Below are 11,342 nucleotides of genomic sequence, written 5' to 3'. Positions count from 1 at the left end.
TTAGTAACTTGGTCAAGGCCACACAGCTGGTCAGCGGAGGAGCCAGGGCTCAGACTCAGGTCTGTCTTACCCCTGAGTCAGGATCCTCACCTCACCACTCCTGCGTTCCACCTCCCCCTGCTCCAGTCCCTGGCGGAGGGAGGAAGCTTTCTGCTTCCCCTAAGTGGCCAGGGATGGGGAATCCTAGTGGGAGTGGGGAGAGGGGGAGGGAACCAGCCAGGGCCCCGGCGTGTGACGAGCTGTCACCTTATTAAAATCTCACGCCAAGCCCTAGCACAGGGGCATTGTCTCCCTGTTTTAGGTGCAGAGACAAGTTCAGAGAGGCAGCCACTGTGGAGATGGGATTTGAACCCAGATCGGCCCAAAGCTCTTTTCCTCACACTCAGGCTCCGAAAGGTTAATAGGAGTCTCCAACGGAGAGCACCATCTCGCTCCACCCCCAACAGGGTTCAAGTGGAAACCTAGAGGCACTACGGATGTGGGCAGCTAGCGGGAAGAGTGTGATGGGGGGCACTGTTGCTAGGGAACCAGCTCCCCCACTTCTGGAGGGATGGTAAGCAGAGAGAGCCGGCCGGCAGTGCAGGGCAGCCCAGTGCAGGGTGTCCCCAACCTGAGATGAGGTGGGCAGGCCGGCCCTCCCCCGTGGCTCATGGCTGCCCAGCCCCCTGCTCCAGACAAGATCCGGTGATCCCCCATCCGCCCCCGAGGCCTCTGCCGAGGTTGGCACACTGGTGCTGGCATTGAAAAGCGACATTCCAGAGGCCCCCTGCAACTCCCTGCCAACCCCGATTCCTGGCAGAGCAGGAGAGCGGGGGCTTCTGGGAGATGCGCCCGGCAGGAGCCTGCCTGCGTGGGGGCTGGGGTTGCGATTGGGGAAGACTGTGGGAGGGGCCAGAGTCAGGACACCTGTCCACAGGAAGAGGGAGTAGCCAGGCCCGAGACAGGGCAGACCCTCACCCATTTCCCAGGGGGACTAGGCATCTCTGACCTGCCAATCCCCACCCCAACAGGAGCCGGGGCAGGGTCGACAGTGCAGCCTACAGGCTGGGGGAGCAGGCTGAGGACAGTGTCTCAGACATCGTGCTCTTGAAAGGACATATCTTTTTCGGGTGGCAAAGTTCTTCTTACTACCTACCATAAAAGCCTTTTCAGGCAAGGCTCCGACTCACTGTGTGACCTTGGCCAAGAACCAGGCCCTCTCTGGGCCTCAGACGCTCAGGAGAGGACTGCAGCGGGTCAGCCTTGAAGGTGTCCTCTGGTAGTTTTTATTACCCCCAAGGCGTTATGACTTTGGCCTCTTCCCTGGTCTCCCGATAGTCCCATTCCTACACAGCAGCCAACAGATCCTTTAAAATCTGCGGGTCAGGCACAGGCTCTCCTGTGTGTCCCCCTGGGGCAGGGGACCACCTCTCATACAGGGAATGCTGCCTCCAGACCCCTTGCCCTCCTGGGAGTGGCGTCCCCATGTCCCGACTGCCCCAAGCCAGACAAGTTTCTTCCCTCCTGGGCGTCTGTCCTTGACCCTCCTCTGGCCTGGATGGGCTTGGCCCCACCCAGATCTTTGAATAGTTCTTTCTGGTCATCTCAGACTCAGCTCAAATGTCACCTCTCGCAGAGGCCTTCCCTGACCCCTTCTCTAAACCAGGGCCCTCCACCCCACCCAGGGTTCACGACCCCGCCTCTCTCTCATCTGTTTCCTTCACAATGTTTGTCATGACTGAAGCGATCTCGGTCAGGGAAGATCACTATTTACTTGCTGATTGTCCTTCTTCCTCTGGCCTGAATGCCCGGGGAGGGCAGGGTCGGACTCTGCCCAGCGCTGGGCCAGCACGCGGCCGGCCCCCAGTGTCTTTTTCCAAAGGATGACTATGAGCTTTGCGTTTCTTCCAACTTGCCAAGGCCCTGCTTCTCCAATGTGTGCTTCTCCCCCTGGCTCCCCGGCCCACCCCGTGGCCTCCCCACCCCAGGCTGCTGGTACAGTTCTTGGGGACTCAGCTCTGGGCCCAGCAGCAAAAGGGCTGGCAGGGCGGGTAGGGAGGGAAGACTCATGACCCCTGGTCCTTTGTAGATGGTGCCCCAACAACGGGAGAGCAGCCTTGGACCTGGAAACCCCCTGGGTCTGGCTGCTGGGTGGTGATTCCAGGGTGACCTCATCGCCTTGAAAGGAGGGCAGCAGGGGCAGGAAGTGGAGGACGCATCACATGGGCTAAATTTAGAGCATTTGATTCAGCTCAGCTGGACAATATTCCTGGAGTCCCCATTGTTGTAAGGGGCCAGAGGGCAGAATGTCCATTGAATGGCTGGGTCTGAGCCATGCCAAGCTGTCTGGGTATGCAGGGCTTGGGGGTGATGGGAGGGGTGGCCCCCTCCCAGGCAAGGGAGAACCCAGGCCAAGAGTCGTCAGGGCAGAGCCAGGGGGTGGAGGGTCTGGGGGCGCTGCCCTGGGGATCAGGGCTGAAGGTGGGAGGAGGGTGCCCACAGATGCGGAGGGGCTCTGGGTGGCCTTCATAACAACCGCTGAGCTCCAGGACCCTCACGACAGTCAGGGCACCCATCAGTGCTCTCCCCGACTCTGCTGTTTTATGCGCTGGGGGCCCGAGGCTCAGACCCAGGGAAAGAGTTGCTGAAGGCCACGTGGATGTCGTGTCCTGATTCCCAGCCTGGGATGCAGCGATCGGCTGTGCCCCTGGCCCATTGCCCTCCTACCAGGACCGGTGCTGGGGGCCCTCACCCCACCAGGCCAGGCAGCCTCGGGGTGACAGGAGAGAATGGCTCTGCCCGTGAAGGCTCCAGAAGCCGTTGCCATGGCAACCCGGGGTCCAGGCCTGCCCTGCTCTGGAAATGAGCCTGAAGCTGAGGATTTCCTTGGGGGAGCATGCAGGATTGGGGGCCGCCTTCTGACCCCGGCCTGCCAGAGCCCGGGACTGGGCCAGCAGCCCGGCCCAGCTGCCTGGGCTCGTCACGTGGGCCGGGCCAGTGATCCTTGAGGGTGTCCTGTTTCTGCACTCACGTCTCATGCCCACACTTTGGCCAGGCAGTTAAAGAAGGCTGTCCCCAATTCAGGGCCACCCTGGTGGGGCAAGGCTCAGCAGACCAAGTGCCCAGGGACAGTGCACTCCTGTCCAAGCCCCCCGCCTTCCATCCTAAAGGTCCCATTCGAGGCCCAGGGAACGCCTTGGGCCACCTGCCTTGGAAATGCAGGGAGAGGCCCAGAAGTGCCGACGGACCTGCTCCTCCTGTTGACCGGTGGCAGGGCGTAGGCAGAGGACCACCGATGCTCAGAGCACGGCCCCTGCCCTCTTTCCTCGTCCAAGCTCAGGGAGGGCCTTGGGAATGAAGCCAGCACCCCTCCCCCACTCGCCAGCTCATTACAGGTGAACAACCTGAGGGTCTGAGCTAAGAGATGGAGGCTTGTCTGAGACGGCTCATGGGACAGCGGCTCCCTTCCCTGTCCTCCGGGGCCCGGCCCGCGGTGGGTGCCCCGGCACCAGATCTCTGCCTGCAGCCCCACTGCCCTGCCCGGGGCGGCGGCCCAAGGCTGTTCACTGCTCCTCTTGATTTCACATCATGACTCATGTTATCATGTTTTCAAGAGCTGAGTAACCACCTGAGTTATTTATACCCTGGCTCAGCTTCCTTCCCTCCTCCCAGAACTCAGGCAGGGAGGATGGGATGGGGGTGGGGAGGAACCTGGGAGGGGGGGTGCAGACTGGGAGAAGGCAGCTGAGTACCCCCCATATGCCCTCCCCTGGGGTACCACCCCCATAAAGCACCCAAAAATAACCGTGACTCTCAGCACAACAGGATGGGCCTGGAACCACGGCATTGATATATAGGTACTATGATGGTTTGGGGAGGGGGGAATTCCTTTCTCTAGCGAGTCACCCGTCTGGAAAAATAAAGAAGGAAAAAGCTGAAATTTTTTCCTTCCATCAAAACAGGAAGGAGCTGGGGGAGGTGGGAGGGTGGACGGGGAGATGAGGGGTGGAGGCCGAGATGCATCCTCCACCCTGTGGTGGTCTTCGGGGAGGGGAAGACCCCAGGCGCCTGCACTCTGGGGCCCACTGGCCGGGAGCTGGCCCTGGGTGTCCCCTGTGTGGGCCACCCCTGGCTGCCCAGAGGCGTTTCTGTCCTCCCTTCCTCCCAGGCCTGTGTGTGCTCATGGACACACACAGATGTCCGCATGCGCGCAGACCCGTGTTACCCCCGCAGCTGCCCATCCCCCCTGCCCCCCAGCAGACCCCACGCCAGGAAAGGTTCACTCTGGCGAAGGGGGCTTGGGGGCAGTGTCTGATGTCCTGGCTTACTTGTCCCCCCTCCACCCTTGAGCACTGTCCTGGGAATCTGTCCCGACTTAAGTTCAATTTGATTTTGCTCCAACTCTAACCAGAAGGTGATCTCAGGGAAGTCACTGTCCTTCCCTCAGCCTCAGTAATAAGGGTGGGGAGGGGGGTCGTTTCCCCCGGGGGGCACACGGTGGGGACTGCCTCGCCCAAGCGAGGGGAGCCGCGGCCACAGCTCCCGTTCACTGAGCGCTCTCTGTGTGCTAAGCACTTACATTCGGTCACTAGATTAACCCCATCACCAAATGTGGTGGGTTCCAGAATGATCATGTATGGCCCGGAGGGCGGGGATTCACCCAGGGTCACAGAGCTGGGGTGCGGTAAGGGCTGGTCCTGAACTCTGGCCTCCTCAGCACCCTCCGCATCCCCAGGCAGGGCCCTGAGGCGGAGAAGGGGAGAGTGAGGGAGAAGAGTTCAGTCCGGCTTCCCTGAGGCTCCCATCTGAGGCCCTCTGCGACAGCTCTATGGCTTCAGCAGGGATGCGTCTTGGTGGCTGGGGAGCCGGCTTCGCCCAAGAAGCTTCGTGCCCACCGCTGCGGTAATTACGGTTAAGAAGGTTAGTCACTCCCACTGGGCTGCCCTCTGTTTGCTTACCGCTTTACATAAGTGCCGCCTGCGGGTGTTTGTACAGTTGTCTGGTCTTTCTGTCTGTCTTCCACCTGCCTGCCTCGGCCTGCGAGGCTCTCCAAGGGCCTCCGGAGAGGTGAGCTGGTGATGGAACACCCAAACGTGTGTGAGGACAGCCCCGGGGTACCACGCAGGGCTCACTTGCACGTGCTCCTCCAAGTTGGATTGTGTCGGGACCCCATTCTACAGATGAGGACATTGGGGTCCTGGACTTGGCTCCTCCGAGCCCAGCACTGGACAGGCCTGGGACAGCCGCTGTAAAAGGTGTAGTTCTGAAGGCCACGACACTAATTCTCAAGCCCACGGCACTGGCTCGGCCACCTCTCGATCGTGTGAATTAGGGAAGTAATGTGATTGCTCCAGGACTCGGGTTTTCTGGCCCGTAAAATGGGAACAATATACTATGTTCTCCCTGGCTTGTCAGGTGGTTCAGAGGGTAGGTGTATATTATTCGAGCCATGTGAAATCATGACTTTTGACTATTTGTGACCTATCCTTTTAGATCAGCGCTTTTCTACTGAGCACATAAGTCACTGGATGGGGTTGGGGGGGGGGGTCCTCTTAAAATGCAGATTTTGACTAGGCAGCTCTGAGGTTGGCTGGGCACTGTGCATTCCTAACAAGCCCCCGGGTGAAGTGGCTGCTGGTCAGGGGGCCACCCCCTCGGGAGCAATAGTGTAGATCTGGACTGTGATGAAAAGGTAACACGTGGGCTATGTGCTGAGCACTGGGCTGTGCCGGGCACTGGGCTGGCCCCTTTTCTCCTATCCCCACATAGGATCCTCTCGGCACCCTGCGAGGCAAATGTGGCCCTCCCCAGTCTATGGATGAGGAAGCTGAGGCCCAGGGAGATCGATGCCTCACCCGAGGACACACAGCCAGACACCGGCATGGCAGGGTCTCAAAGACAGGCCTGTGGGGCTTTTCAGGTCCTTGTCCATTAATCTGAACCTTTGCATAGGCTCCCAGGCCCTCCTGTGCTTGAGAAGCTCACAGTCCTGATGGGGACCTAAGACATACCCAGGACATGGAAACATCCTCAGGTGGTCTCCGGGCAGTGGTGCATAGGGACAACTGGCTACTCTGGGAAGCCACCCTAGGGAAAGCTCCAGGGGACAGGCAGGAGGGGTGAGGAAGAGGGTAAGACCTGGGTTAGAGAGGGCTGTGAAGGGCTCTCTGGGAACAGCATGCGTAAAGACGTGGTTTGGGGTGAAAATAAGCCATCACTGTTCCCTGCGAACCTCAGCCGGAGTCACGGCGCTGGGGTCCTTCCCTCTAGCAGAGGAGGGCTGGGGTCCCTGGAGTTGGCAGAACTGAGCGTCACCCCATTTCTGTCCCTGACTCACTGTGCGACCTTGGGCAAGGCATACGACATCTCTGAACCACAGATGCACCTCTGAACGCCCTGGGCTTGTACTGTAGGGACGGGGCTTTGAGCATCAATGCTGTGTCAGACCCTCTCCCGAAGGGGAGCTGCGTACTGGTGGTGGGAGGCGGGAGCTGGGGTGGAGGACAGGTTGATCTGTAAGTGCCCGGGCCACTGCACCTTCCATCTGCGCTTCCTTTCTAGCAGCCTCTATTGTTCCCAGTCCAACATCAGCCCAACATTGCTCGCTACAGCGAGAGGAGGCTCCTTCAGCCAGGGGTCCAGCCTAACACTCACCCAAGGCCCTTCCTGAGACAGGGTGGAGCTCAGCCAAAATATGTGGGCGAATGAGACTGGGGCCCAGGTGAACCAGGAAACTGTGTGTTTTCATCTTTACCTGGCCCGGCAGATGGGCATAGATGTCCAGAGAGTGACGCCGGCATCAGGCTGCCCAGGTTCAAATCCCAGCTCTGCCCTCGCTCATCCTGGACCTTGCAAAGCTGCTCCAGACCTTGGTGTCTCCATCTGTAAAATGGGGATCATCATAGCTCCTCTCTCGTAGGCTTGTTGTGAGACTTAACTGAGTCAATACACCTGAAGGGCTCAGAGCAAGCTGCTGACATGGTGAGTACCATGCGAACATTTGCTCTTACGAATACTGATGAAAAATGGGTGACTTCTACGCTGTGGCTGGCTTCCCATTCTTTTGACGGGCACATCATGTTTCTTGCAGTTATAAATATCGTCCTCTAGAAAGCTGGTGAGGGGGTCTTAGCCACATCCCCACCAAGAGGGGCTGCTACCACCTGCTTGCCCCTCTCTCCCTCCTGCCCCGTCCCTCCCAGAATCCCCAGTCGAACCCTCAGAACACAGTGGCAAGAACAGCCTTGTTCGGAAAGGGCTGGCCAGCCCGGATCTACTGCACAGTTTCCCATCTGGGGGGCTGCAGATGGCTTCTTGTCCTGGGGTGAGAGGCAGGCTCTGGGGACCCACTGCCTCTGGCCTTGCACAGCCCCCTCCATCTAACTCATTTAATTTTCTATGTGCAAAGTGACATGAAAAGCTGGGCATCTCCGATCCAGGCCACATGGGAAGGTGTCACATGACACAGCGGTCCCCAACCTTTTCGGCACCACGGAGCGGTGCTCCCAGGAGAATCTAATGCCTGATGATGTGAGGTGGAGCTGAGGTGGTGATGCTGGCGCTGGGGAGCAGCTACAGATACAGAGGAGTCTTCTTCGAAGCTTCGCTAGCTTGCCTCCTGCTGCGTGGCATGGTTTCTAAGAGGTACGGTCTGCAGCTTGGGGTTGGGGATTCCCGATGCACCGGAAAGGTGGCAAAAGTGTAGGCTTGGACATCACAGCCCTCGATTCAAATCCTGGCATTGCCGAGTCCTTGCTGGGTGACGCTGGCCAAGCCATCTGAGTGCAGTGCTCCCTCCCTAGGTATGAACACCCTAAGAGCACCAGCCCTACAGGAAGTGGATAAGGATTCAGCCAGCCTCGTTCCTTTGCTGATAAAATGGAACAATTACTGTACTTCCCTCATTGCTGTCAGTTCAGGTAAAGCGCTTGGCCCAGGGCCTGGTCCAGAGTGAATGCTCTGAGTGCCCCTCCGTAAGCAGGGTTGTCATGACTATCAGAGTCATAGCAAAGGGTGCAGCGAGGATGAGTCTTCTCACCAACTCCCGGTGGGGTCATCTCCCGGCCTGCACAGCCCGGCTCCCCTCACCCCGGGGGTCTTCGCTCTGCTTCCAGCCAGCTTCCAGGACAGGTAGATCTCAGCCGCCCCGTCCAAACATCCTCTTCCTCGTCTGGAGACTGAAGGAGCTAAAAACGCATCGCTCAGCCCAGGAAAACAAACACTGCGCTTCCCTTGCCTTTGTATACAGGACACAAGGCCAAGGTCACAGAGGCAGTGAGGTGGGCACCGCGGGCTGTCTGTCTGCCTTCCTGGGGTCTCTCTGGTGCTCACAGCTGCAGTGGCCAGGGGGTCTCTAACAGAAGGAGTGTCAGTTCTAGGTGAGGACACCCCCCTCCAGGTGATGTGCTTGGGCTTCCTCAGCCTTGCTTGGGCTCCTCTCCCAGCTGTCGCTGAAGTTCAGTGCGTGTGTGTGTGTGTGTGTGAGTGTGTGCACGCGTGCACACACATGCATGCAGCTTGGAGTCATGATGGCAATAACCCTGACAGCCGGCATTTGCAGAGCGCTCCTGCTTTCAGCACTCAGGATTCATGAACTCTTCTGACTCTGTGCGGGACTTACCACTGTTATCCACATTTTACAGATGAGCAAACTGAGGCTCAGAAAGGCGGAGTAACTCGTTCGAGGTCACGAGTGAGTAAATGGTAGAGCTGGGCTCTGAACCCGGGCTGTCTTTGATGGGAAGCCTATTTATTCCCTTGCCCTCTCTAGGCCTCAGTTTCCCCATCTGTAAAATGAGCACGAGTGACGTAATGCCTCCCTTGCCGGTGACTGTGGGCAGATGGGGAGGCAGGGGTGGAGCAGGCAGAGGCCCCGGGGGAGCCAATGCAGCTCTGTGGTGTGGGGCGGTGTGTGCACTTTGCCATCATACAGCCTGGGGCTGGGGTCTCAGGGCCTTTGTGGCATGGCCTTGGACTGGCCCCAGTTTGGAGCCCTATGTCCGAGCTGGAAACAGTACACTTGTCTGGCACAGGTGCTGTCAGGACCCTCACAGCCAAGTGAAGGTACCTGGGACACAGCGTTCCCGCCCTCTGGACTTGCGTTTGCCCCTGGGATTGAAACTCAGTCCTTCCTCGACCCTGGGTTCCCGCTCTTAGGGTGTGAGATGATTTTAATGGACGGGAGTGTGTGTGGATTGCTCTAAACACCCAGTCTTTAAAGGCCCCTGGCCTGGGGCAGCCCCCCAACTCTCACCCCAGCACTTGGCTGACAGCTGTGGCTACTTGGTTTTCCACTTGGCTCAGACCTATCAAGGGACTGGGGGTGAGCATTATCGGGTGTAGCCCCTACCCCCCATAAACCTGTTCTCAGCCCTCCCGGAAAGCCTGATTCCTCAGTGGCCCCAAAGCCAGAGGTGGGCTGGGGCCTCCCTGGGTCTGTGAGGGTGATGCCCCCTCCCCACCTCTCTCCACCTCTCAGGCAGAGTCCGACATCTGCGCACCAAAAGGCGAGAACTCAGAAACAGGTAAGATGTTCACTCATTTATTCATTCCTGGGCAGACATTTATCAAGCAGCTACTGCATGGTGGAAACTGGAACCAGGCCCTTGCTCACCCGGAGCTCAGTCTAGTGTTAGATGGATAAATGGGCAATGACAATATCATGGGGTACCTGCCGTGGGAACCCAGAACAAGCAACAAGCTGGGAGCGGGAGGGAGGGATTTCTGGGGGGGGGGGGTGCCAACTAAGCCAGGCCTGGTAGGAGGCGGAGAGGAGGTGCTCTTTAGAGAACCGCCTCTGTGGAAAGACCCATGGTGCCTGCCAGGAGACGGTACAGGCAAGAGGTTCTCCTTAGCGTGGCATTCAGGCCCAGCGCCGCGTGCTCCTTGCCGCCTCCATGGGCCCCGTCCTGCCACTTCTAACCAGTCGACAAGGACATCTAGCTTGAACGATTTGTGTCTATCTCATTCAAGAGCCCGGGAGGTCCCAAATGCCAGGACCGTGTCTCCTTCCTCATTCCGTTCCCTGATGCTTCCCACAGGGCCCCGCACACAGTAGGTGCTTATCGATGCCTTCCCCCCCTCGCCCCCGAGGCTGAGCTGTGCGCTCCCTCCTTCACGCTCCTCTCGCACCTTGTACACAAGGGACAGCTCGTGCTGGCATGGCCCTTTTCAGTTGGCAGAAAGCTTTTATATATACCGTGTTTGATGCTTACACAAGCAGGTCTCGTGTGACGAGCGTCGCCATTGCCATCATCATCACCTGCCAGGAGACAGCACGGCGTGGCGGTTTACGTGTGTGGGCTCTGCAGCTGGACTGCGTGGGGTTCCAGTTCTGGCTCTACCACCGCCTGGCTGTGTGATGCTGGACAATGTGTTTAACCTCTCTATGCTTCCATTTTCTCCATTTGTGAGACAGGAGTAACATATCTCAGAGGAGCACCGAGAGGGTGCTCGCAGAGTAAGAACACTACCTATCACCTCAATAATAATGGTAGCTGCGGTCACTCCATTTACAGGTCAGGATACAGAACGTCAAGGTCAAGATCACCCGGCTCTCCAGTGAAGCGGGTTTTGGCTCAAAATCTTCAGACTTCAAGTCTTGTGCTTTGGGATTACCGTCCCACACCCCACTTCCCTCGCCACCCTGTCTCCTAATTCGCATGCTTATCCGTCTGTCCTCTGGATGGGGGCTCCTCCAGGGCAGGAGCCTGCATTGGCTTGATGCTGTCTCCCCAGTGCCTGGACGGTGCTCGGCCACACTCGAAAACTGCGTCGATGGAACAATGCCCTCAACGTGCCCAGCATCCCGCTTTGTGCTTCCAGGCGGATTATCTTGTCAGAGCCTCAGGAACACTTTACGGGGTAGGTAAAATTTTTTTCTACAACCATGCTGAAGGACGATAAACTGGACTTATCAGTTTTGACAATGTATATACCTATAAACCAGCAAAGATGACATTTTCATCACTCCTAAAATGTTCCCGTGCTCTTTGAAATCCCTCCCTCCCTTCCCCTCTCCAACTATAGGTTTATCTAACCCAGTTTGCAGGGGAGGAAGTCAAGGTACTGAGAGATTAACCTTCCCAAAGACACTCAGCCAGCAAGAAGTCACTCCAGGATTTGAACCAAGGTAACCTGTCCCTGGCCTCTCAGCCACTGCTCCTTGCTGCCCAGGTGGCCATGGGCAGAGGGTGGGTGCGTGTGACTGTAAAGAGGCCACCCTGGGACGTCCTCCCTCCTCTGCGCCACCCCTGCTCAGGTCCAAGAAGATGATTAATGAAGAGATGCTGGTGTGTCTGTCTCAGTGACTGAGGGTGTGTGCATGTGTGAGGAACAGGCTGTCGCCCCAGAGGGATGTGTGG

The 11,342-nt window shown here is 58.1% G+C and overlaps 1 long non-coding RNA gene across 1 annotated transcript; it reads left to right on the top strand.

The window, feature by feature from the left end:
* The first annotated feature begins 6,820 nt into the window (after window positions 1-6,820).
* LOC118613794 lies at window positions 6,821-10,038 on the top strand. The gene is made up of 5 exons (XR_004955875.1): window positions 6,821-6,960; window positions 7,388-7,623; window positions 7,782-8,357; window positions 9,458-9,503; window positions 9,952-10,038. It is a non-coding gene; the product is annotated as an uncharacterized LOC118613794 (long non-coding RNA).
* Window positions 10,039-11,342: the final 1,304 nt, after the last annotated feature.

Source organism: Rousettus aegyptiacus, unplaced genomic scaffold (assembly GCF_014176215.1).
Source record: "Rousettus aegyptiacus isolate mRouAeg1 unplaced genomic scaffold, mRouAeg1.p scaffold_m13_p_2, whole genome shotgun sequence".
Taxonomy (NCBI): Eukaryota; Metazoa; Chordata; class Mammalia; order Chiroptera; family Pteropodidae; genus Rousettus; species Rousettus aegyptiacus.
Note: the sequence above shows the minus strand (reverse complement) of the source record. Positions and strands in the feature narration are given on the sequence as shown.